At 32.8% G+C, this 27653-nt stretch overlaps 1 protein-coding gene across 1 annotated transcript in view; it reads left to right on the forward strand.

Moving 5' to 3' along the window:
* The first annotated feature begins 10168 nt into the window (after positions 1-10168).
* Positions 10169-27653, forward strand: part of LOC149898038 (uncharacterized) — an 88593-nt gene continuing 71108 nt past the window's right edge. Inside the window, exon 1 of the mRNA XM_090115930.1 lies at positions 10169-10341. The gene's annotated coding sequence lies outside the window, so the exon portion shown is untranslated. The remainder of the gene's footprint in view (positions 10342-27653) is intronic.

The following is a 27653-nucleotide window of genomic DNA, read 5'->3' on the forward strand; positions in this document are numbered from 1 at the left end:
AAGATACCAAAATCGTCGCTTCTCCATGACGTGAAGAATGAAGATATTGCCATGACGCGCTACACTCAATGCGCCTAAAAGTTTCACTTTAAAAAACCAGCAGACGTTTCAACCATTTAAAATTTAAATAATTCAAGCAGCGAAGCATTAAGTGCTTAGTAAGCAATTATTTATCTCTCATTTGAGGCTGTTCAAATAACTCTCATTTCAGCAGAAATTCGAATTAACCGCCTCCGGTTAAGGGTGGGTTGCGATATCGAACCTGAGTAGCTGTTTGGCGGAATTAGGGTTCTGTTTTTTAATCTATACATATAATAAATCTGTAGAAGGGTCAATTCTGTACATTGAAAATATTGAAAAAATAAATAGCAAAGGGGTGTTACTGGATTTCACCAAACCGAAATATGAGATTAAAAAAATTTTTGTCTGTCTGTCTGTCTGTATGTGAAGGCATCACGTGAAAACTAACGGTTCGATTTCGATGAAACTTGGTACAATTATACGTTATTATCCTGGGCATAAAATAGGATACTTTTTATCCCGGAAAAATACGTAGAAAAAAAATAAATCTTATTTTTTCTTAATTTTTCCGCGCGGACGGAGTCGCGGGCGGAAGCTAGTCAGTAATATATGTAATGTCTTTACTACCTTAGCTTAGCTTGATTTTAATTAGACTGGGCTATTAAATAACAATGTAGCGTTTTACATAGTAAGTAATTTCAGAAATTGAGTACCTAAATACTGACTTAAAACAAACTAATGAACGAAAAATATTTACGCTTACTTTTAAAGGTAAACAGTCACAGTAGGTACCTAAATATAAAGGTTGCCTGGTAGCGATCGCTTATAGCGATAAGGCCGCCTATTTAACATATTATGATTTTCTTTTTTTTTCTGTGTGTTAATTCTTTTTTCTCTTTTGTATGTGTGTGTGTGTTAAATAAAGGATTTAAATAAATAAATAAAGTTACGTTACGTTACGTTTTTAAATAATCTCTCGCCATGGCAGAATCAACAAAAGATCATGTGGCCTGTACGCCACCTGATTGTAGGTGGTCACTACCGCCTATGAACAATTAATATATTAAAATGCATGTTCTAAATGCCCTCTTCCAAGCCTCTTCCACAGTAGTGCTGTATGTTGGTTGTTCCAAAGCTGAAAAGAAAGAAGAAATTAGTCACCCATTGGATTTTTGAAGTGAAACTTCCTTATCGAGGTTGGAAAAAATTGAGTGTAACATTTTTTCGTTACACGTGACATTTTTCCGTTACGCGCCATCTTTTTCGTACTTCTGTAAAGTTGCATATAGTAAATTATTTTTTGAAAAATAAGGTCATAAAGAAGTTTCACTTCTTACGTGTGTACACTAGTACACGCACACATTTTTTATTTTTTACCAAAGTAAACGTAGTAATTAATGATTTTTAGTATGTACTTGTCTAATACAAGCTAATATAAATAATAATAAATCATTTCTTTTCCTCAAAAACTTATTACTTCAAGTACAAGTAAACATAAACCAAGAGGACTGGTGTCTGCGATAGGCCGTAGCCTGTAGTGCAGATCGCCAGGCACTTCCCGATTCGAATAGCTTAAAGTTTGCCAAGTACATCGTTAAGAGGTTTATATTGTTCTTTTACTATATTATTCATCTTTTTTCTTCTCCACTTTTTATAACCGAATTTAAACATTATATCCAAAACATACGGAACCCCCCTCAATTCTCACACACTTGACCACATTTTTAAACCTCTGCTCAGCGGTGTGTATCTAATGACTACACCTACGGTTTGACATTTTACCCGTATTCAACGGTTGCATTGGAAGCAATACCACAGTTCTTTTTGTAGGTATTTATTCCAGTATTGAATGGTGCTAAGTGGCGTGAAGTCCACAAAGTTAACTGTAGTAAGTTAGAATATGGAATCTTTTTAGTGGACTTGAGTTTTATAATACTAGCTTCCGCCCACGACTTTGTACGTGCATCCCTTTTTTATACGTTCCCGTAAGAATTTTGGGAAATCCTTTCTTAGCGGATGCCTTCGAAAGTTGTTCAAATCATATTGATCAATGATCATATTATTTTACAAAAAAAAAAACAGTGCATGCGCCAAGCACACGTGTCAGAAGTGAAACTTCTTTAGCATCTTTCTTTACCAAAAACGTCGCCATAGATGTGACGGTATTGCCATGACGCGACCTTGAATTTTACTCTCAATACGCCGAAAGAAGTTTCAATTGAAAAAACCATGAATTTAGCTCTCGTCAATCTATAACATTTTTATTAAGTAGATTATAAATTTAGTTTATGGCGGTACTATGGTTTTCCTGATAGCTTTGGACAAGACTCTTTTAGATTTGTAGTTTATTGATTACCCATATAAAAATATTATCAAACTGAAGGTGAATCTTAAATCATTATATTATTTTTTATTACATTTTATTTATTATTATGCTAAAATTAAGCTAAACCAACAATTTATAAAATTAAATACTTCAAAATTAAATCAATATTGCACGCCTCATAAGCGAAGCGTTGAGGTGGATACTACTGTCACTTCGCGCAAAACATGTGATTTTTCAAACTTAAAATGTCTTTATGTATCATACATTGCACTTGTAAGATAATACATATGTTATAGTCAAAGTCCGATACACAGTCTCTTCGCGGAAGGACTGGTTTATCCTAGGTTAGGCCAAAGCCATCAGGCAATCCCCGAAATACATTTCAATTTCGCCCTTTGCCTGAAGTATTTTTAGTCAAACCCAGGAGCTCCTAACTTTTCAGTCAAACGTCGAAAGTAAATTATTCTGTTTCGGTTTTGGCCTAGTCAATCCTAGAAGCGACTGCCATTCTCGGTCAAACGTTGATCTGAACATGTTTAAACAGGTTCATAATGTCTCTCGCGGACCGCGGTGTTCCGACTAGGAATGGGTCGTCGACGCATTTTTCATCCACGAGACTATGCCTCACCATGCCAGAATAAAGATTAATTTTTCATTTTAATTACCTAAGAAATTATTAAAACAATTAACATTAATGCCTCACCATGTCAGAAAAATGATTAATTTGTCACTTTAATTACCTAAAAAATTATTAAAACAATTAACATTAAAGTTAATGCCTCACCATGTCCGAATAATTATTAATTTTTCATTTTAATTACTTAAGAAATTATTAAAACAATAAACATCAAAATTTTAAAAATGTTATTTTTTTATACTTAATCTTATACAAACTAACCTCCGTATATTCCAAAGCATTTATTTATTTATTTTATACTTTATTGCACATCGTACAAAAGGCGGGCCTAATGCCACACGGCATTCTCTCAAAGCATCTCAAATATCAAAGTGAAAATCACGTAAGCTGACCAATCAGGTGTCAGAACTGGCAGAGTTAAGCGGTTCTTAAGACTTGAAAGCTGCTTAAATGATAAAATGCTTCCAAATATACGAAGATAAGACACTTCATATCTATATCGGAGTTTGACTCGTCAAACCCCGATTTAATAAAATTGTGTTTTGACGTTTGCCTGACCAAATTAGTCTCTCCCAGGTTTGACGAAAATTGTTTAGTCAAAGGCCGAAAATTTACATTTGTTTGGGCTTTGACTAAGTCATTCAGTCTGACCTGAGGATTGACCAGTCCAACCTAGGAGCGCCGGAGCTTCGGAGTTTGCCTATAACACATACACACACATATTAAGAAAAAACACTATTTTTAACGTTCATGATATTTTTGATGTCATTTTTGTTATTTAAACTAGTTAAAAAACAGTTTAAAAAAGTTCTGTCTTGGACGTCCGTCTGTCTGTATGTGCGGATCCTTTTTCTTGTTAACACGATAGTAATATAAGAGCCCACGACGGCCAGACTTTCCTTTCTTTCGGAAAGTTGAAAGTTTCTCTGTATATGTCTCCTATACAGATAAGAACGACCAGCGACTATCAAGTTTGGGTTGTGGTTACTTTGGCAGGAAACAGGTAGTGAAGGTGTATAAAATAGTACCTAACTTTCATTATAGTTTAAAAGCTAAATTTTATATATGTTACTTGGGGACCTATAAAAAGACATTACCTTAAGAGCCAGACAGTTTTCATGGTTCTTACATCTAGCCAGACACATTTAAAAAATAACTAACATATCATCAAATTCACATAACTACCTAAAAGCGTAACAAATATGAAATAACCCACTAAAACATTAGTTAACTATAATTATTAAAAAAATAAAAGTATAATATATAAGTAATAAAGTTATTACTTATCTTTTACGGGGGTTTATGTTGATGAAATTTCACGTATCTCGATGACACAATAAAAAAGTCATCGGGATACGTGAAATTCCATCAACATAAGTCTAAATAAAAGATAAGTAATAACTTTATTACTTATATATTATACTTTTATTTTTTTAATAATTATAGTTAACTAATGTTTTAGTGGGTTATTTCATATTTGTTACGCTTTTAGGTAGTTATGTGAATTTGATGATATGTTAGTTATTTTTTAAATGTGTCTGGCTAGATGTAAGAACCATGAAAACTGTCTGGCTCTTAAGGTAATGTCTTTTTATAGGTCCCCAAGTAACATATATAAAATTTAGCTTTTAAACTATAATGAAAGTTAGGTACTATTTTATACACCTTCACTACCTGTTTCCTGCCAAAGTAACCACAACCCAAACTTGATAGTCGCTGGTCGTTCTTATCTGTATAGGAGACATATACAGAGAAACTTTCAACTTTCCGAAAGAAAGGAAAGTCTGGCCGTTGTGGGCTCTTGATCTATAGCGACCGAAATACTTTACTAATCGAGTCTTTTTTTTTCCCTTACGCTTGAGTATGCTCAGGAATAGAACCCTTTCATTTTTCAGGGTCTGATTCGATGTGGTTTAATTGTTATTAAATAAACAAAAATAATAATTAATAAATATTTATTAAAAAAAAATTATGAGGCGTGCACTTTTGGAGTTTCCAAATTATTTTGTCTTATTAACTTGGTAATTAATTTATAATTAAAACTTTATACATGTTCCGCGTTTTCATCAAAATTGGCTTCGGAAGTTCTTTAATAATTCAATGCTCTGTTTCATTTGAATACTCGCTGTCCTTAGTCGCTGTCAAAACGCATAAAAAGTATTTTGAAAAACCCCGTAATTTTTCCGCTAGGCCTAGGGGCAGCCTATTGGTTGAATGCCAACTACATGCAACTACTCCTCAAAAAATTACCGTAAAAATATACGTGTGGCACTCGAGGACTGCCGCGGTAAAGCTATTGCATAGCATCACATCGCTGTGCCGGTTGGAGTGTTAGGTTAGGTTTTTTCGTTACGGAATTTTTACATTCGGTCGCCGCGCTCAAAGTCTGAGATGAAAGCTATTAAATATGCAATAGCTTAAAAATTTTATGTACTCTTTTGCCTGATTACGAAAATTACCGTAAAATTTTTACTTTAATGGGCTTTTGCTTTTTGCTTGATTACGAATCTTCCGATTTCATAGTGTTAAATTCTCCGGAATTTGCCAATGAATAGGTACTTAATACTCACAACCATTGTAGTTAACCAATTGTTCTTATATTATATTACTTCACTGGGATTTCTCGATCAATATAGTACTCACAAACTTTGTATTTAACTGTTTATTCTTTTAAACACAACGTTTATCCTTGACAGTTTTCATTCGAATGCCGCCATATTTAAATTTTCAATCAAACATAGAATCACAAATGTTACATTAGCACAGATTAAATACGAGACATTAGTTCGTAAAATTGTAGACTATTAACAAAATGCTAACAATAGTTTCCTAGGTTAAACTCAAACATTTATTTATCAATTAGACTTCTTCTAGAATCACTTTTGAATCATCATAACATATTTTTAACATTTACCACCGATTCGGAAAGCATGTATCTATGGAGAAGAACCGGCAAGAAACTCCATAGTTGCTCTTTTTATTTTTAACTAGTGTAGTATTATATTATCTGTGGTTTAACCAAATGATTATTCATAAACACTTGTTAGTTTTATGAGCATAAAAAAATATAATATTTCAGTTAGATCCAAACAATTATTAAGGATCCTAGAGGCATGTGCAAGAATCAAAATTTTAAGTACATACATATGTACTTTCATGTACATCTTCATACAAATCGGTATACCATCACGTTCGACAAATTATCTAACTTGATAGGCCATCTAAAATTAGCTCATGAAATTATGCTCAGCACTTAGTGATAATTATTAATTTCATTTCCCTTTGATTATATCCTCAATATAAACGTATCTCTATTGAAGTACATAAAATAATGATTAATGAGGTATTACTATATTATATAGATACCTACATATACTTTTTGTTTTATTTTCCGGTCTCCAATTAATTTGCTTCATCTAATAATAGATTATTAAAATAGCGAAGTAATTAATGTAAGTAAGATTATATTTTTAGGGTGAGTTTATAGCTAGGAACAGTTTGGTTTCTGTAATCCTATCCTATCCTATCCTACGATCCTACTTAATATTATAAATGCGAAAGTTTGTGAGTATGTGTGTGTGTTTGTTACTCTTTCACGCAAATACTACTGAACCGATTACAATGAAATTTAGCACACATATAGAGGGTAACTTGAATTAACACATAGGATAGTTTTTATCCCGGAAATCCCACGGGAACGGGAACTATGCGGGTTTTCCTTTGCAAACGCGGGCGAAGCTGCGGGCGGAAAGCTAGTTAAAAATGATTGGAAATTGACTTGAGGTGATCAGTTCATGAGATAATTATTATTTGATTAAATTAAAGCTATTGAATTCCTGTTGTAATATAATATTAGATTTGATAATTAAAGTTTCTGGCATTTAGAAACAAACAACAACAACAAGTGGTTGCCATAACGAAATTTTATTTCATTTTTCTACACAGGGTTAAGTAGTTACAATGTACAAAATATTATCTACTTAATTACATTAAAAGTATCATCAAAACAGGCCTTTGAGACAGGGACGTATTAAGGGACGGACTAAGATTTATTTATATTATGGCTAGCTTACCGCCCGCGGCTTCGCCCGCTTTGTCTAAAACCTAATAAATTATATACTAAAACCTTCCTCTTGAATCACTCTATCTATTAAAAAAAACCGCATAAAAATCCGTTGCGAAGTTTTAAAGATTTAAGCATACAAAGGGACATAGGGAAATAGGGACAGAGAAAGCGACTTTGTTTTATACTATGTAGTGATAGTGATAAGAATAACATATAAATACCTACATATGAACTTCAGAAATCATAATTATTAAAAGATTTATTCGCTTCACCAACTTTCATCATCATCATTCACCATCGGCGCTGTGTCATCAGACTATTTTTGTGCCCGGTACAGTCTCCTTTTTTCCTGCGAAAAAAATATTTTAGTGTATTATTATGAATTAAGAAGTCAGATTTTTTAATTGTTTTTTTTTTTATCAACAAATGTTTTTATTATTATTATAATTATCTTATAACAATAATCAGAAAATACATTAACAATATTTAATATCCCACAAAGTAATATTATTTTATTTGAAGAATTATTACCTCTATTTAAAAGAAATATTAAATATTCCATGAACCATTGAATAGTGTATGTAGGTTGTACTTGATGCGGATTATTTTTATTATATATTTTATTCCAAGTAGGTTTCAACCTTCTTTTGAATTTTCCATTTTTCTACCGTAAAAGAGATAATGAGAGTATTTACTATAATTTATCTCTTGCTTCGCCTGCATAAAAAGAAAGTACTTTAAGTTAGAAAAAAGCCTGTATAGGTCAGACTAATTCGATTATAAACTTTTTTGTTAGGTACTTAATAATATGTTCACACATATGTTCATAAACTATTGGTCTGATTTTAGATATTTCCTTAATTAAGAATTTTTATTGCCAATCATTTATTTATTTATAATTCAATCGAATTTTATTAAAAATATTGTAGTAGTGGTGTGGTATTATTAAATACCACACCACTATTACTATCCATTTATAATTATTTTGGTCTGCCTGTCTATTTATTTCTGAAAATTTCTGTATAATAATGTATTAATGTATTATCATAAATGATAGTTCGGCGTGCTTGACAGGGCGTGACGTCATCATCAAAAAATTCAATATGGCGTCCTTAAAAGGACATTCTAACTTTTAAAATATGTAGTTCAATTTATGAGACCTCGGGCTTTATTGTAAGGATCTTGAAAATCTGGGGAAAAGCATGTACTTACTGTTTGTTATGACCTTTTATAGAATTTGTTAAATAAATATTGCTTTTTAGAAAAAGATTCAAATAGGTAGGTATGATAATCATCAATAAATGAACAATACATAAATTAACTATAATTACTTTCAGATTAATATAATTATTTATTTTAATTTTATTTTAAAGTTTTTTTAAACATACGAAATTCATGAGATTGATTGATGATTAGGCTATTATAGTTTTTTACACATTTTTTCATCAATAATTATTTTTTTTAAGACTGTGTATAGTTATTATAAGTAGTGTCTTTATATCTCCATGTGTATCAACACCCGTCCTCATGAGGGCCCTCAGAGGACCTCAGAGGACGCCCTCATGAGGGCTCCACTGTCTTGAGCAAATAAATATATATGTATGTATTGTATTTTATTTTACATTATTTCTTTCCTTTTGTGTGTGCAATAACACTTTTATTCATTCATTCAAAGATATTTGATTTTATTAACCTGTCGTCGCGGGGCCCCAAATCGTTGCCCTATAAAACCCCACCTGGTTACGCCTCTGTTCCATTTTTCCCTATAAACGGCCATTTCCCTATAAAAAGGAATACAACATAGGTAATTGGTAGAAAGTGGGTGTACTAAGTCACCTACGTATACCTTTCTTTATTAAATAAGTGGTATAAGAACTCGAAGGTATCTAATTTGTTTTACCAAGAAATTAGAATGGTTTTTCTTTCTGAATATAAGAAATTCAGAAATGAGAAAAGCCTTATTTAGAGAAGTTATATATGTATATATATATATGTATTTTTGGATTATATGGAACATAATTTGGTAAATTCTGCTTAACAGGATCATCACAATATAATATTAATAACAATAGGTATGGTCTTAATATACTTATTCATTTATTGAGAACTAGATTTCCGCCCGCGGCTTCACCCGCGTTTGCAAAGGAAAACCCGCATAGTTCCCGTTCCCGTGGGATTTCCGGGATAAAAACTATCCTATGTGTTAATCCAAGTTACCCTCTATATGTGCTAAATTTCATTGTAATCGGTTCAGTAGTTTTTACGTGAAAGAGTAACAAACATCCATACATCCATACATCCTTACAAACTTTCGCCTTTATAATATAATATTAGATATTAGATTACTGAAAAACATTGTAATTTGAATATGTAGTTAATAAGTTATTAAAGGATTATAGAGAGTTATAGGGCTTAATTTTCAAGTAGATAATAATTGTTAACAAAAACAATTCGATAATAGTAAATACTTAAAAAATAAAAAAGAGAGCGAAGTTCAAATTACATTTACCTAATAATATCTACCTAAGTACTTACACGCAAAACCAACAATTTATTTTTCCAAACAAATAATATTACATTTTATCGTATTATAACAATCTTGGAAGTAACTAATCAAGGATAAATAATCATAAATTGTATAAATCGCATGAGACCTAAATTCCTTATCAATTCAATTATATGAAGAAATAGCAATCAACCGTTTTCCAGGGTTGAATCCCTTGGGCTTTATCTCAAATTACCACTAGAGAAAACATCACAAACGACATTATATTATAGCAAATAATTTCGATACGAATAAGTAACCGATACGTCATCAAAAACATTAACCTCATATTGAATAAAAGCTTAAAAAAACCTCATATCAAAACGAACGTCAGTGACAAGGCTTTAAATTTGGAAAAGGCCCATTCAAAAGCAAAATTTTCACCGCCTACAAATTCTTCCTTGCTTCAAATATACGTGAGCGGTGCCCTCTTACGTGATTCGGTGTCTCCCTCCCACTTTGCGGAAAAGCCTAGCTGCCTCTCGCTCACGTACACCCACTCGTAACTCCTACGGGTACGTGGTGACAGGGCGAGCTGAGCCCTCAGAGCTCAGTCTCAACCCGACGGCGGCCGAGCGCGCGTGTTATGACAATAATTCCAAATTCGAACACAATTTTAAAACCATTCGCGTTCTGAAATGAAATTTTGACGCCGCGATCGTTGAACAGCATTCGAATTTTGAAAAGATAGAATTTTGGACTGATTGATTGGTTCGGCCGCTGTGTGTGTGTGCTGCGTACAACAGGTGAGAATGAGTTTCAAAGAAATTAGCGTAGTAACCTTTTATTGTAGAAATATAGAAATGTTCAATGAAAAGCTGTATTAAACTGAATTAAAAAGTTATTTTTGTGTAAATTTAAAATTTGAATAAAGAAGAGCATTTTGAAATTTAGAATTATTGTTAAACTAGCTGCTCCGCGCGGTTTTACCCTCGTGGCTCCAATCCTGTTGGTTGTAGCGTGATGATATATAGTTTATAGCCTTCCTCGATAAATGAGCTATCTAACACTGAATGAATTTTTCAAATCGGACCAGTAGTTCCCGAGATTAGCGCGTTCAAACAAACAAACAAACTCTTCAGCTTTATAATATTATTAGTATAGATTCAAACGATATATTTTCTACGATGAGCGACGCGAAGTTTTCTTTAAATTGTACATGTAAAACTATTGTTCTTGGTGTAAGGGGCAGACGACCGTTTCATTGATCGCGTGTACCTATACACAAGTATCTGTTCGGAACTACGACACTTACGTTTAGGAAGATGTTTTCCTGGAAGAAATGCTGCAAAATATGTTTAGAAGTTATTTATATAATATAGTTTTATTTCTTCAATTTTATACTATGATTTGTACGATTGCTGAGCAACAGGCTTTTTCATTTTACAGGTAACTAGGTATCTACATGTTTAAATTTCTTATAGAAAAAGCTCTTAAAAGAAAATGTAAATGAAAATAATTCAAGCTCTCCTCAAAGCTTTGTTAATTCAAAAAATTAAAAAACTACAATGAACTGTCACCTTTTCACAAAAACGTAGTAAAATATCTTTTGAAACTGCAAATGGCCATTTATTGGCCTCCTCTATCAACCCGTGACGTCACTTTCTCCCACCCTGTACCATTTTTTTCTTTTTTACAAATCTTGTCCTGAAAAAACGAATATTTAAATGAATATCCAATTTATTGCAGTCGTTAGGAAATTGTGTACCCTATGTCTATGTACCTAGAAAATTGACTTTTCTATACATCTTTACATAATAATATACTAGCGGTCCGCCCCGGCTTCGCCCGTGGTACATATTTCGCAATAAAAGGTAGCCTATGTTCTTTCTCAGAGTCTAAAGATTGTCTGTGCCAAATTTCATCAAAATCGGTCCAGTAGTTTATGCGTGAAAGCCATACATACATACATACTAACCTTTCCTCTTTATAATATTACTATATTATAATATTATCTAGTATAGATATACTAATATTATAAAGCTGAAGAGTTTGATTGTTTGTTTGTTTGAACGCGCTAATCTCAGGAACTACTGGTCCGATTTGAAAAATTCTTTCCCATTTATCCAGGAAAGCTATAGGCTAATAATATATCATCACGCTAAGACCAACAGGAGCGGAACAATGCGGGTGAAACCGCGGGGCACAGCTTGTAAATTATAAATGAACACTCACACCTCAATTTGCTTTACGACAAAACCTTTTTCTTTTTATTACTTACCAATTTTTCATATTTCATAAAATATAAGAAACACAATACAAGAGAAATAACACGGTCAAAAGAAACCCACAAACTACCTACATACCCACCTACGTCACGTAATATATTGCATTTTAGCCTTTATTTACACAATTTGTTTTAGAAGTAATAAGCCTAGTTTACATCGGTTTATAGTCCACTAGCTGTGCCCCGCGGTTTTACCCGCATTGCTCCGCTCTTGTTGGTCTTAGCGTGATGAAATATAGCATATAGCCTTCCTCGATAAATGGGCTATGTAACACCGAAAGACCTTTTCTAATCGGACCAGTTGTTACTGAGATTATCGCGTTCAAATAAACAAACTCTTCAGCTTAATAGTATTGAGTATAGATTGAAATTATCTAACCAAACATTAAACATATTAATGCAAAGAAATGTAATAGGTACAAGTACAACTTACAACTCTCACTCATTAATTACAAAAAATTGAAATAAACCCCGGACTATAGGTAATCAGAATATGCTACAGAAAAATATACTTATTATCTTCTTTCTCTACGTAGGTAATATTATATTCTACTAAATTCCACCTAGTTCCAAAGAGAATCCTACTAACAAAGCCAGAAAGTTGAAGAGCAATTGTTAATACATACTCACCAATTCATGCAACCGTTACAGTTTTAAGATGATATCAAAGAGACAAGTTTACTAGTACCAAAGTACCATAGTATAAAACACACCATATTTCAAATTATGTTATGAGGGTTCAACCTATCGCTGGCCAAGTGCGGGTTGGCAGATGACACTTGTCTTGGAACTTTTGATCATTGGACATACCCATTTCTTCAAATGATTTCCTTCACCAATTACAGCTCTAACGAAGTAAAAAATCTGGAAGTAAATTTAAAAATCTTTTCATTTTTTGCACATCCATGTCTCGAAACTCTGACTTTGAAGACTTAACCACTACACTACTTGAATATTATCTTAAAGATTATGAATACAATGGTAAATGTTTATATCTCTTTCGTCACATCAGGTCGTCTATATAACAAAAATAAACAAACATAAAACACAAATGCGTAATATGAATCACTTTTCGTAACTGCAAAGAAAAACAAGACTCGTTTGACGTAAATCGTAACGCCATCACGTAAACTCTTGCGCATGCGACGATGCTCCCGATTAGATACTGTTTACCGGCCATCTTGTTTTGTGACGTCATCATTGTTTATTTGTTTGTACCTTCCCTTTTCAAAACAACTCAATCTAATTATTTTAAATAAAAACTAAATCGCTTTCAAATGGTCAGAATTAAATAAAATTTAAATGGGATCACACGGAAGGCGTTTTCTTTCAAATAATAAAAAAATCATCAAAATTGCTTCACCTGTTCGAAAGTTACGAGGTAACAAACCTAAAAAAAAAAGTCAAACTTGGAACCTACTTTTTTGCAGTCGATTAAAATATAGTTTACTAGCGACCCGCCCCGGCTTCGCACGGGTGCAATGCTGATACTAAATACACTACAGAAAAATTGTAAACGTTGTATAGGTATAAAAATATAGCGGCCCGCTCCGGCCTCCGGCATCGCACGGGTATAAAATACATAGCCGGGCGGCCGCAAACGCTACGTCCTGCAATTTTTAAATCTGTAATATCTTCGAAAATATTCACTTAAATCATACGGTGTAAAGGGCCATATAGATCTATATTAAATGAACAATGTATCCACGGTATTTAATTGGTTAAGGATTAATGCTGTATTGGTTAAAATCGCTTCGAAAATTAGCCATTATTTGTCGTAAAAAGTAAATGACAAAAAAAAGTTATTGTGGGTTATCCATAAGAGATAGACATATACCATCGCGGACTTTTCTGTAGACCTTTTCAATGTGTATAATACTTAGTACATTATTTTGTTAAAACTCGTAGGGTTCAGCCTGCGTTTGCAATGTAAGCGGAATAAATGTAATTTTTTACGACATCACATTAGAAACCTCAAAAATAACAGTACTTCTCCACTACTTAATGGATCTTATTATACATATAAACCTTCCTCTTGAATCACTCTATCTATTAAAAAAAACCGCATCAAAATCCGTTGCGTAGTTTCAAAGATTTAAGCGTACAAAGGGACATAGGGACATAGGGACAGGGAAAGCGACTTTGTTTTATACTATGTAGTGATTTTTCACCTGATTAAAAGCCCATTTTTCTACCTGGTTAGCGTTAACAAACTTCATTAATATGGACCCTTCGTATAAATAAAGTTTAAGTTAACATTCGCTAATTAAATGTAAATAAGTTAATTGTTAAATACCCTCAACCCTCGGCTTGATTGAAAAATGTTCTTAGCGGAATTTTTTACACGCACCTACTCCTTAATCCCTCAGTCCCGGAATCACAGACACAATAGAAATTCTATGGTGGTCAATGGGTTAATTAAAAAGAAGAAAACATCTATTGTAAGGACTAATTGATTTTTAATTAAACTTATAAAGTGTAACTGACGTAATTAAACTTAATAATTTATTTGATTCGTCTCTAACTCAAACATTTATTGATTATTCAATTAGACTTCTTCTAGAAGTACTTTTGAATCGTCTGAATCGGCTTCAACGATTGTAACTATTATATCATTGCATTTTTTTTTGTTTTATCTACAATTTCATAACCAAGAGAATTTCTAAATTCAAAAAATATTTAAAAAAAAAATGTTGTGTGGTTTTATGAAACCACGGTAAAAGTGAAACTGTTCGAACGGTTCCGAACACTGCTTTGTGTGGCGCATGTCGCGTGTCGGTCGGCTGTCGAGTAGGTATACCTACTCGGCAGCCGCGATACACGCGACATGCGCTACACAGACCAAAAAGTTTGAGACGATGTAATAAAAGTTTCACTTTAAAATCCACCCTTGCCTAGCCTTTTTTGTCGTTACAAAGAAGAAATTTTCACAAATGATGTATTTCCGTTGCCACTATAACAACAAATACTAATATTAAAAAAAAATATGTACCAAGGGAATAATAGTATCGAACCCTTCGTGCGCGAGTCCGACCCTAGCTTTCCGCCCCGGGCTTCGCCCGCGTATTTAAAGAAAAACCCGCATAGTTCCCGTGGGATTTCCGGGATAAAACCTATCCTAAGTCCCGGGGTAAAAAGTAGCCTATGTCCTTTCTCTGGTATCAAAATATTCCATACCGAATTTCATACAAATTGGTTCAGTAGTTTAGGCGTGATTGAGTAACAGACAGACAGACAGAGTTACTTTCGCATTTATAATATTAGTATGGATTTTCATTCACATAATGACATAAATATTAAATAATGTTGATGCACAATATCAAAACTGTTTCTGATAATAATTAATTATGAACGAAACATAACAAAATAAATTAAAAATGTATTTCGAAACTTATGTATGAAGCCCAAGTTTGAAAAGTTAATTGCTCTTACTTATAAACTTTTTTAATCTGTGTTTAGAACTTTGTACTGATGATCGCTACTTTGTTTCTTTCGCGATCACGTCAAATTATTTAAGTGCCAAAGAGACGGAATTTTTTAAAGCGAATACTTATAATTAAAATTACATAATCATACTATCTTTATTTACTTATGTGAAAAAACAATTATATTTTAGATACGTGTGAAAGATAAACGAAAATGTTTTTTTTTATATGCCAATAAAAAAATCTATCGGCCGAATTGGGAACCTCCTCTTTTCTTTTAGTTGTCGGTTAGAAACAGAACACGTTTATTTTTCGATACGTTTCCCCCCCCCTCCCCCCATTATAAATACGAAAATCAGACTATTACCACAGTATTACCATTATTTCCTACAGTAAGGAATCGCCTTTGATGTCGCGCGATGCCGCCGCCAGCGTAGGTAATGACGCTGCCACACGAAAATACGCTAGGGTTGCAACAAATGGGAAATAAAACAATTGTGATTATTAATATTATGATGAAATCTTTATTCATATGTACATTCAAAATAATTGCGATTATTAAATCTGATGTAATTATTTGTTCATAAATATATAATTACAGATATTGCACTGCTAAATATTATTTACGTGGACACTTTATTTTTGGATGTTCTTAATTGTATATTATAACATTTAACTAAGTAATGCATTCGCATTGGGATGTACAATCTGATTAGAAAAAAATGAGGACAACATATATACATAGCTTTGATTTTAATTCAACAGATACAATGAATACAATCTTTCTGAAATATTGTTTCCTTCTGGGATTTCAATGTAGATTTACATCCGTAAACTGAACAGTTTGTGCGCGCCATAATAGAATATGTAAGTACCTATGTATAATAAAATTATTACACAAAAAATACGACTGCGTCATCCTTTCGCGCTAGGTAAAGCAAACTAAGCGTGTTTGCTTTACGCGGCCCGCGTCGCCCGACCCCCGCCAGTTCCCCTCCGTTTCTCTGCACAAGTACATTCGTCGCACTACTGTAGGAAATAATGGTAATACTGTGCTATTACGCATTCACGGCACCACGAAACCAATGTATATGAACAATGTAATTAAAACAGTTAAAACTGTCAAAAATAGACTAGATTTGGAACCAACTCTAAAAGGCTTGAAATTGGGGATGAAAAGTTTATCTCTGGTTTTTTCATTTTACCGCGAAGCACAGCAGTTTATAAAAAAGCGAAAGACAGAAATACAATATCAAATACCTATTATAATAATTGATATTCAGTTTCACAAACTGAAAGCTTTATAAAACCAACGTATTAAAAAGCACTCAACTTGAATCCGTTTCTATAACAAATCCCAAAGGAATGCAATAATCCTAATGAATTCGGTTAAAAATAGACGCTACAGTGAATCCTTTATCGAGCATTTATTAAATAAAAATATACATTGTATTGATATTACAACTAGAGCTTATTTATAAATAAACTACTATTTAATAAACGCGAAAGTTTGTGAGGATAGATGGATGTTTGTTACTCTTTCACGCAAATGCTACTGAACCGATAACAATGAAATTTGGTATGTAGGTAGGTGAAGACCCAGAATAAGACATAGCTCACTTTTAAACCAGGAAATCCTACAAGAACGGAAAATATGGTTTTTCTTTGAAACGCGGGCGAAACCGCGGACGCAAACCTTTTTGATATTAGATTTCATAAATCAATATTTTGATTTAACAAAACTCAAAGTCGATTCGTTTGTATTTCATTTTATCTTTTCTTTTGTTTCGCGTATTTCCATAAGCTTGTTACCTGGTTGCTTTGAAGAGATTTTACAAAAATATACTGAATCGAAATACTATAAACGGGAACTATACCTACGGGCTTTTCTTTGAAAACGCGGCGAAGCCGCGGGCGTCATACAAATTCGGCCATCTTTTATTTCGGCTGACACAAATTATCACATTACTTACGTCCAATTTAGGGGCCAAATTACCCTGAAAGCCTAAATCCCATCCCCTAACCCATTTGGGATTAGCAACATAACCGAATATCATTGGGGATAAAAACCCACTCGATTGCGTCGATATTTTATATTCATATGGATACATAAACGTTAAAGTCAACCTACTCACATACGTGGAATCATATTTGAGTAGGTAGTCATTTTCAAGTTACATTTCAATTGAAGCTACAAAATTGACGAAGTCAAAAGCAATTTTTGCCAGCCCTAATTTGATAGGGTTGATCATTTATATAATCATTTATAACGCGATTTAGCAATTACTAAATAGCATCACAGTATTACCATCCTACAGTATGGCGACGAATGTACTTGTGCAGAGAAACGGAGGGGAACTGGCGGGGGGTCGGGCGACGCGGGCCGCTTAATGCAATCACGCTGAGTTTGCATTAACTATCGCGAAAGGACGACGCAGTCGTATTTTTTGTGTAATAATTTTATTATACATAGGTACTTACATATTCTATTATGACGCGCAAAAACTGTTCCGTTTACGGATGTAAATCTACATTGAAATCCCAGAAGGAAACAATATTTCAGAAAGATTGTATTAATTGTATCTGTTGAATTAAAATCAAAGCTATGTATATGTTGTCCTCATTATTTTCTAATCAGATTGTACATCCCAATGCGAATGCATTACTTAGTTAAATGGTATAATATACAATTAAGAACATCCAAAAATAAAGTGTCCACGTAAATAATATTTAGCAGTGCAATATCTGTAATTATATATTTATGAACAAATAATTACATCAGATTTAATAATCGCAATTATTTTGAATGTACATATGAATAAATGATTTCATCATAATATTAATAATCAAAATTGTTTTATTTCCCATTTGTTGCAACCCTAGCGTATTTTCGTGTGGCAGCGTAAGTACCTACGCTGGCGGCGGCATCGCGCGACATCAAAGGCGATTCCTTACTGTAGGAAATAATATTGTAATACTGTGATAGCATTCAGTAATTAATTTCGTATCTTGATGAGGTTTTCGAGGCTTTACAAAATCACGCATAGATTTATATTATATAAATAAAAGAGCGTGTGTGCCGAGTACGCGTGTCAGAAGTGAAACTTCTTTGGCAAGATTCAAATATACCAAAATCGTCGTTTTACTCCATTCCGTGATAGTATTGCCATGAAATTTTACTCTCAACGCGCCTAAAGAACTTCAAACGAAAGCGTGTAGAATCCAAAGGATAAAATACCTTTTTTTTTACACGCTTTTTTACACGCTTTATATTAGCTTCACCTGTATGTTTGTAACCGACTGTATGTTTGTAACCGACTTCTTTGGGCGCGATTTTGATCCACTTTAAACGGCCAGATTTCGTTCAAACTTTGTAGATTTATTGAGGACCGATGACAATACAATAATTTGATAAAATTTTCTATTTTTTAGTTCGGTTTTCTATGAAAAGCGTGTTTTTTAGTTTTTTTAAACTATTTTCATTACTTTTAGCTTTGTAAGAAACTTCTGATTCCACAGTTAACTCCATTTAAAATCTAATACAGTTTTAGGCGTGCAAGTTTACTCGCACACTAAGTGAAGTGCTGAAAGGCAGAACTAAAATATCTCTTGCTATTAAGAGTGAAGACGATTCGGCTTGGCTTAATCCGCTTAGCCGTGTTAAGCCGAAATGCTCTACTATAGTTTCCCGTTTTATCTTACAAAGCTAAAATTCGAAGAAATGTATTGTAATATGTTATTATTGTAATATGTTGCTTGCCTGTGTTTGTCTTGACTGTAGTTGACATTTCTTTTTTGGTATTCAATTTCAGTTATAATCTTGACCAAGTTTAAAAATAAGGTTATGATTGCAAATGGAGTAGTAAAATACCTATTTAATATTTTTCTACAAATAGTTTCACTATCTGAGAAACTGTTTCTATAATTATGAATTTACTCACAGACACTTTTACATCAATTATCTTGGTAATTTAAAAGTCCCTATTCAAATTTAACTGTTATTTAGGAACTAAGAATTAAGTACTATCTACATATTAGAAAATATCCTAAGGTCTACTTTGATTAAAATTTAAACGAGTGTTTATAATTTTTGTTGGACAACCCTATAATACCGTATAACCACAGATTAGGTACTAAATAGTAACTTTATAAATAAATAAATAAATAAATAAATAAATAAATCATTTATTGCATGAAAACATGGTACATACAAAGATATTAAGAACAAAATTAAGGAACATTCATGTTTTTACTATAGTTACATAGCATACAATAATTATTATTAATTCACAAAATGAATGAGAATGATTACCTAGTTACAATAATAATACGAGTCAGGAGTATTGTCACTTAAAATTAGTTTTATACATAAGTCACTATAGTCATACAGTCAATCAAGTATCAAAATCATTATTTTATATTATTTATACATTTTTCATATTATACAGAAATTCATTTAAGTTGTAAAAACAATTCTCTAACAAGTATTTAGTTAATTTATTTTTAAAGCCTGGAAGAGGAACCCCTTGCAAGTCTTTTGGAATTTTATTAAATATCTGAATACCTATGTAAGGAACATTTTTTTTGTACAAAGTTAATTTAGGCCTCGGTAAAAACAATTTGTTTGGATATCTTGTTAGTTTTCCAACTTCTTTATTAAGTTTAAAATATTGAGGATTTTTTTTTATGAAAATACAAATTTCTTTGATATATATGTCACGGCTAAAGGTAGGTGAGAACATAAACTTAAGATTAGCCGGCTAAACTTAGGTTTATTTTCGACGAGGTGTTAATGTTAGTTTGTTCTATCTTTAGCCGGCTCAACTTAAGTGTAACCGCAGGCCCGTGGCTAAAAATGTCGGGGTGGGTAGATTTGGTTAGCGCCGGGCCGGTGGAGGGCTTGAGGGGCCCGCACAGTGCCAGAAAACACTCGCCCTGTTCCTTACATGTATTATAGTAACCAAATCTACCCACCCTGACTCAGGGCAGAAAGCTGGTGGCTAGGTTAGGTTAGGTTAGAACTCTTAAGACCCGCACGAGCCGAGCGAGCGCAGCGAGCGTGCTGCGGCAGCAGCCGGCGAAGTGCCAGAAAACACTCGCCCTGTTCCTTACATGTATTATAGTAACCAAATCTACCCACCCCGACATTTTTAGCCACGGGCCTGCGGTTACACTTAAGTTTAGCCGGCTAAAGATAGAACAAACTAACATTAACACCTCGTCGAAAATAAACCTAAGTTTAGCCGGCTAATCTTAAGTTTATGTTCTCACCTACCTTTAGCCGTAACATATATACATGCAAGAGGCAGGATTCTCAAGTTTTTAAAAAGTTCCCTACAACTCACAGTAGGCCCAACATTACAAATAGCTCTTATGCACTTTTTTTGTAATTTAAATGCTCTGTCAAACTCAACCGAATTGCCCCAAATTATAATACCATATGACAAAACTGATGATACATAGCCGTAGTAAGCCGTTATCGCTGCTTCCCTTGATATCGTCTGTCTTAACCGCCTTATTACATAAACAAATCTATCAAGCTTCGTGCAGACCATATCAATATGCGACTTCCAGTTACAGTGTTTATCATAAATTACCCCAAGAAATTTAGCTGTTTCGACTTCTTGTATTATATGTTCTTTGTATTTTACTGATATAACTATAACCCGAATTGCTTTCAATATTTTCTTTTACTAACTACGAATCACATTCATGTGATTTCTATTTAATAGCAAATAGCTTGTTTCCAATGAAAATTAATTTCAATTTCAATAATTATCAATCAAAACTCCAAGTTAATGTTATCATTAGAGCCCTGTACCTACCCTTTATACTGCCATTGAAAGCCCTGAGTGCTCTGAGGTGAGGTCATGTACAATCTAACTCAATTAGTTGAGTGTGAATTAGTCGCGATAACGTGCCGAGGGACGGGTGAAGGACGAAACCGTAGGGTTGGCAAAAATGATCTTCATAGTTAGACTAGCTTTCCGCTCGCGGCTTCGTCTGCTTTGTCTAATACCTAATAAATTACATACTAAAAGCTTCTTCTTGAATCACTCTATCTATAAAAAACGCATTAAAATCCGTTGCGTAGTTTTAAAGATTTAAGCATACATAGAGGGGACATAGGGACTTCATGACGTGTAATTTGAAACACCAAATTTTATAAATTTCGATAGATGGCACTATTAGAGTTAATTTTGTTTGACCACGCAGTCAGCTGTTGATACCTATTTACATCAAAGGGATAATATTGTTAGACGTAACATTTGATTTAATATTTTGTGGATGAACAGTTGTCAATGTAGTTGTCATAAGTAATTATTTCATGTCTGAACATGCTTAGCTGTCGAATACTATAAAAAGCCGCTTTCCTTTGACTCGTAGCGCATTCGCGCCGAGCGTCGTATACCTAAACAACGTCCGAGTTCCTACTCGGACGTTGTTTATACGACGCTCGACCCAACTACCCTCACTTTACTAATAGTCGTTGACTTGCTGCGTTTTGTTATCAACTACCTACATCAATTAGGTAGCTGTGTAGAATCGCAGTACATTCTTAATACATTCAAACTAAAATTTAACCCGGCCTCGCGTGTTATCCATACTAATATTATAAATGCGAAAGTAACTCTGTCTGTCTGTCTGTTACTCAATCACGCCTAAACTACAGAACCAATTTTCATGAAATTTGGTATGGAGATATTTTGATACCCGAGAAAGGATATAGGCTACTTTTTATCCCGGGAAAATGACGCAATCCCGGAAATCCCACGGGAACGGGAACTATGCGGGTTTTTCTTTGACGGAAACCTAGTTTCTTATAATATTTTAAATAATATGAATGCTTTTCGAACATTATAAGAGGAGCGTGGTTACAGACAGACTGAGATGTCTCATCTCTTGATGATGTTACCAAAACATTAAATCTGAACTACCGTCACCTATTTCGCCGCAATTTATATGTTGATAATCTTTTTACACTTACACCTGAGTCAAATTAACCACAAGAAAATAACTATAACAAGTGAAGCTACGGGCAGAAGCTTGTTAAATTTTAATAATGTTTATCATGCTGACATGAAAATAAAAGTGACATTTTCGGACTTAATTGAACTGAGTTTATAAATATATAGTGAAAATATTTTCGTTCATATTTTCTAGTAAATCGTTAATGAGGGCTCTGTCGGTGTGGTTCCTCATTAGACAACAATGTATAGCAATAATAAAAATAATTTATCACTAAATATTCCTTCATGTTTTAATTAGCGCTATTTTTAACATGTAACCTGATCCCATGCTAAGCTATTCGGTTGTGTTGTGAAAACCAAATTGCCGATAAACACACCTACATAGTTTTAAATATATAGATAACTAGCTTCCGCCCACGACTTTGTACGTGCATCCCCGTTTTTCCCCGTTCCCGCAAGAATTTCGGGAAATCCTTTCTTAGCGGATGCCTACGTCCTAACATCTACCTGCATGCCAAATTTCAGCCCGATACGTCCAGTGGTTTGGGCTGTGCGTTGATAGATCACTATACCAGTCACCTTTGAGTTTTATATATATAGATTAATACCCAGACACAGAGTAAACATCGATGTTCATCACACAAATGTTTAACCCTGGGTAAAAATGGAACCTAATACGAGCTCTGACTTGGAAGGCAGGGTTACTACCAATAAAGCCAAATGGTCAGTCAATTCGCTTAAAAAACTACAATTCTTTTTATACTTTTATGCGCGATAAAAATATTAAAATAAATATATAAACAACAAAGTGGCAACCCTAGTTGTTTCTACTGTGGATTCTAGTTGATTAAAGCTTGCACTGGTGATAAATGTTATTAGGTACTATAGGGCCTTCAGAACTACTGACCTAGCGCAATCTATTTCGAATAAATACATTAACATTAATAGATTTAAACGGATTTAAAACGTGATTTATGAATAGTAATCTCAAAGCTTACAAAGGTGCTAATTAAAGATCCTTTGATAAAATTATTTTATTTATTATTTTTTATTTATTAGGTACACTTTACTGTGCTGGTACATATTTGTACCTATGTATTTGTGATTTTATACGAATTATTATCGTAAAATTCGGTTGTAATGAGCATTTATATGATACTAGCTTTCCGCCCGCGGCTTCGCCCGCGTTTTCAGAGAAGAACCCGTTCCCGTAGGATTTCCGGGATAAAACCTATCCTATGTCCTTTCTCGGGTATCAAAATATATCTATACCAATTTTCATGCAAATTGGTTCAGTAGTTCAGGCGTGATTGAGTAACAGACAGACAGACAGAGTTACTTTCGCATTTATAATATTAGTATGGATGTTAGAGGTAACTTCAGGATTTTTTTTATCGCGCAAAATTTTTCCAATCGTGTTTTGGAAACAGTCATCCCATCACACATACGTTCTGTAATAGGTACATATTAGAAATTTCAGTGCGAAAAAACTTCAATATTTTCAATTATAGCTCATAGATAACAGTCCATTTTGTCGTTTCCACCTACTAAGGGCCCATAAGATCTTTTTTCTTCCCTTACTAAACAGCAACTTTCCTCTTTTTAATACATGTTGCTGTCAGTGAATATCCCTTTTAAATCGAATCTAAATACGTCCGATATTTCAACAATCGCTTTTTTGTCGAAGCTTTTAAAAATAAATTCTTCTATTTCTATAAATAACACTATATTCTCGACACTCTAATATGAGTGAAAAACACTCTAAAGTGAGTTTGTCTCTATTGATTTCACTTCAGGTCACCCATACAAATGCTCTCTTCTGTATTCTCTTTGTTATTTTCTTTCAATAGGAATCAAACAAAAATAAAATATAAGCTTCCATTTATTAGGTTCGAGAAATTGTGAAGAAAACGTTTTCGCGAATAAGCTATTTTTTTTTCACGTATATTTTTGTACTAAGTCAAAGATTATTGTCCGCTGAAAGACAGGTTTTATGTGCCAAAAATTAAATTTCGTTTAAAAAAAGAGCGTGTGTGCCGAGCACCGCTGTCAGAAGTGAAACTTCTTTTTCAAAATGCAATTAGCAATATCGTCGCCTTACTCCATGACGTGATTGATTTCTTTTAGTTTAATTTAGAATTGTTTCATATTAAATGTATATTTTTCTACGTTAATATAATTTTAATGAAGCATTGATAAGATATTTTGATCCGAAATAAAACAAAGCACGTAATTTAACTTAATTTATTTTTACCTCAACAATATATGCTTTCACATGAAATGAATATCAAAAAAAATACACACATAATATAACAAAGTTATTTAAACATTAATCAAAAATCAATACCAATGACTTCTAATAGCACGAAGGTTGTTATGAATCCCGTCACAGAATATTAAATTGCAATCTCAATTTGCACAGATAATATAATACTATTTTGTTGGCATAAAGGTGCCTTTCTACTAGAGATGATGCTATGTTGCTGTGTATGCGTTTGTTATCCACCAATCATATTTATTAATGCACATAGTAGCGCTGGTGGAAACGATCTCAGCTAAGATAATATGTTTTTTAAATGGAAGGATGTGTGCTATGGACGCGTGCTATGAACGCTTGCTATGGATGCGTGCTTTGTGCAGAGCGCCTACTATCGGAACATCACAATATATTCATTTATTTATTTATGAAACCTACATAGCTTATAAATTTATTAACTTAATCGAATTATATCTATACTTATCAATACGCTAATAGTTTTTATGATATGATGCGCAGCTCGAGACATATATTATTATATCTCGAGCTGCACATTTTCCTCGCACCGCTATAGCGTACATCATTGGTGGAAACGATCACATAGTTTCATAGCATAGCATAACATTTTTGTAGCATAGCTGCGTACCACACACTTTCACACACACACACACAATCACATCTTATATAATATTTTATTTTATTTTATTAAGGCTCATTAGCAGCTGTACATCGATTGTTTTACATAAAAAATACACAAAAAATATAGGACATGATGGACAACTAATAAAAAATGAGCACTGCATGCACTACAAAAATTAATTACATTAAAAAATAATAATAATATACACATTAAATACATTTTAAAATAATCACTAGATAAAATTAAAATAACAATATAATACTCAAAATGAAATAAAATTAATTGAAATTTAAACAAATAAAATTAAAAAGTTACTTTAAAATTGACTACATAATATATTTAACATTCAAATTAAATTAATATAAAATGCAGAATTAATTCATTTTCCAACATAAATAAACAAAAAATTCATGTATAAAAGAGAGGTACCTAGTATAATAATTAAACACTGACATGGTTGATCGCTTGCAACGTCTGTTTAAATTTTCCAATATTAAGTATCAAAATGTATATCTAGTGTATGATTTAAAATTAAAAATTAAAAATTAATTAATATTATTATTGTATTTAAAATTCTTATACTAGCCTAATCTAATTCTTATTCTTATACTATAATTCTTATTCTAGTGTCAAAACACATATTATGCATATTATTTTACTATCTATTGGTGTAGCTTTTATCTAGCGTATCTTATTATGATATCATTTCCAAAATTGTATCACTCGCTGTTAGGGACCTTATAATAAATAAATAAATAAATACCACATCTCTAGTGGAAAAGCACCTTAGAGCTTTATCTGTGGGATATCGATAATTAGCGACGAGATTGATGTCCGCTCTGTTGAGTGCTTCTTAATTGAACGCGTAATAGTTTTATAAATTTGTTTTGTGTTGGCTATTATGTATTTACAACATGTGCAAAGGCCTTTAGTATGTTATATAGGTATTTATGTGAGTCTCTTATTTTTATCTTCTTAATATATATAAATCTCGTGTCACAATGTTTGTCCTCAATGGACTCCTAAACCACTTAACCGATTATAATAAAATTCGGACACCATGTGCAGTTCGATCCAACTTGAGAGATAGGATAGTTTAAACATGTAGGTACCACGGGTGAAGCCGGGGCGGACCACTAGTAGCTTTTATATAAAGTACGTTTTTATTTGCAAATATACAAATATGCAAACGCAATTATGATAATAATTGTAATTTGGTAAATTCTTATCAATAATATAATCGCTTGGCGTCATTTTTGGTATTATTGAAACAAAATTATTGGAATTTCATAGAAATATCGCAAAAAAAAGTTTGTGCTTTATTTGAATACAGTAAAATGCGGGTGCATTAAAAGTCAAAAAGAATGCCTCTATCAATAACAATTTTGCCAAGTAGCTAAAGCTTTCGATTACAAAAATCACACTCAAATCTGTTCATCCCTTGAAATAAAATGTCACTTAGATGTCAATCCTTGTTGCTTCGGGGCTTAAAGTATATCAATGCCGTTGTAATTGAATCATAAAAGCTCAAGTGAATTCTTATTCAGTCAGTTTGCATAATTTTGTATACCTACGGAACCGCGGGTCTCTATTTGCATAATTCGGTAAAACATACCATATATTATTTGTTTACATTACTTAAATAACATTGTATTTTGCAATTACCTATATATGTAGGCATATAAGTAACTTTAGCAAAATCGGTTTAATAATCTGAATTTCCACTATAAACATAACTGATCTAGTTTAATTTTATATATCTGTCAAGCAGTTTTTGAGTAAAATCATAATACACAAACAAAAATCCAATCGTTTCTTCTTCATCAGTAGTTTACATTGAAATAAAACTTTACAGTAATTATTATAAAACTAATTTATTCAGTCCGTAGGTACTACATGAAAGTAATGACTAAGAAAGTACTCATTGTGAAGTGTAAATTATTTTGCTATTAACCTACGCCGAAGAAAATCTACGTCGATTTTAATGGATATTTTTAGAATGTTCTCGATTAATAAAAACACTTCTGTCAAGGTTACGTTCCCTCAAGATTGAAGCCTTAAAGAATCGCGAACAAACTTTATTTTTCTTTACTTTTACAAGGTATTTATTTATTAAAATTGTTGAAATTCTCGTTAATTGAACTTGAGATACACGAACTCATAATATTGCGAAAGACTGAAAAGTTGGAAAAACGGTATTTCTCAATCAGTGGAATAAACATAAATTTATTTAAATAACACCGAATTTGACTTGATAGATTTTGTAAAAAAATATAAGCTGCCTATTTAGAAAATAAATTCTGTTTGAAATCTATTGACATCTCTCATTTCTAAACGTAGGTCCCTAAAGCGCGTCACACACGGTGAAGATACTATAATAGATACTGTTATATTTTATATTACAGTATCTTAACGCATCCGGTATCAGCGTTCGGACCATCAGTTTTCTTTTTGTCATTGCGTACTAAGACTCCTGTAGAACCGCCATCCTGTTACAAATGACCCACAAAATTTCGCGTCATTTGTAACAGGATGGCG

Source organism: Colias eurytheme, chromosome 24 (genome assembly GCF_061535395.1).
Source record: "Colias eurytheme isolate Ceu_HAF_F1 chromosome 24, ilColEury1 Martin Lab GWU primary, whole genome shotgun sequence".
NCBI lineage: Eukaryota > Metazoa > Arthropoda > Insecta > Lepidoptera > Pieridae > Colias > Colias eurytheme.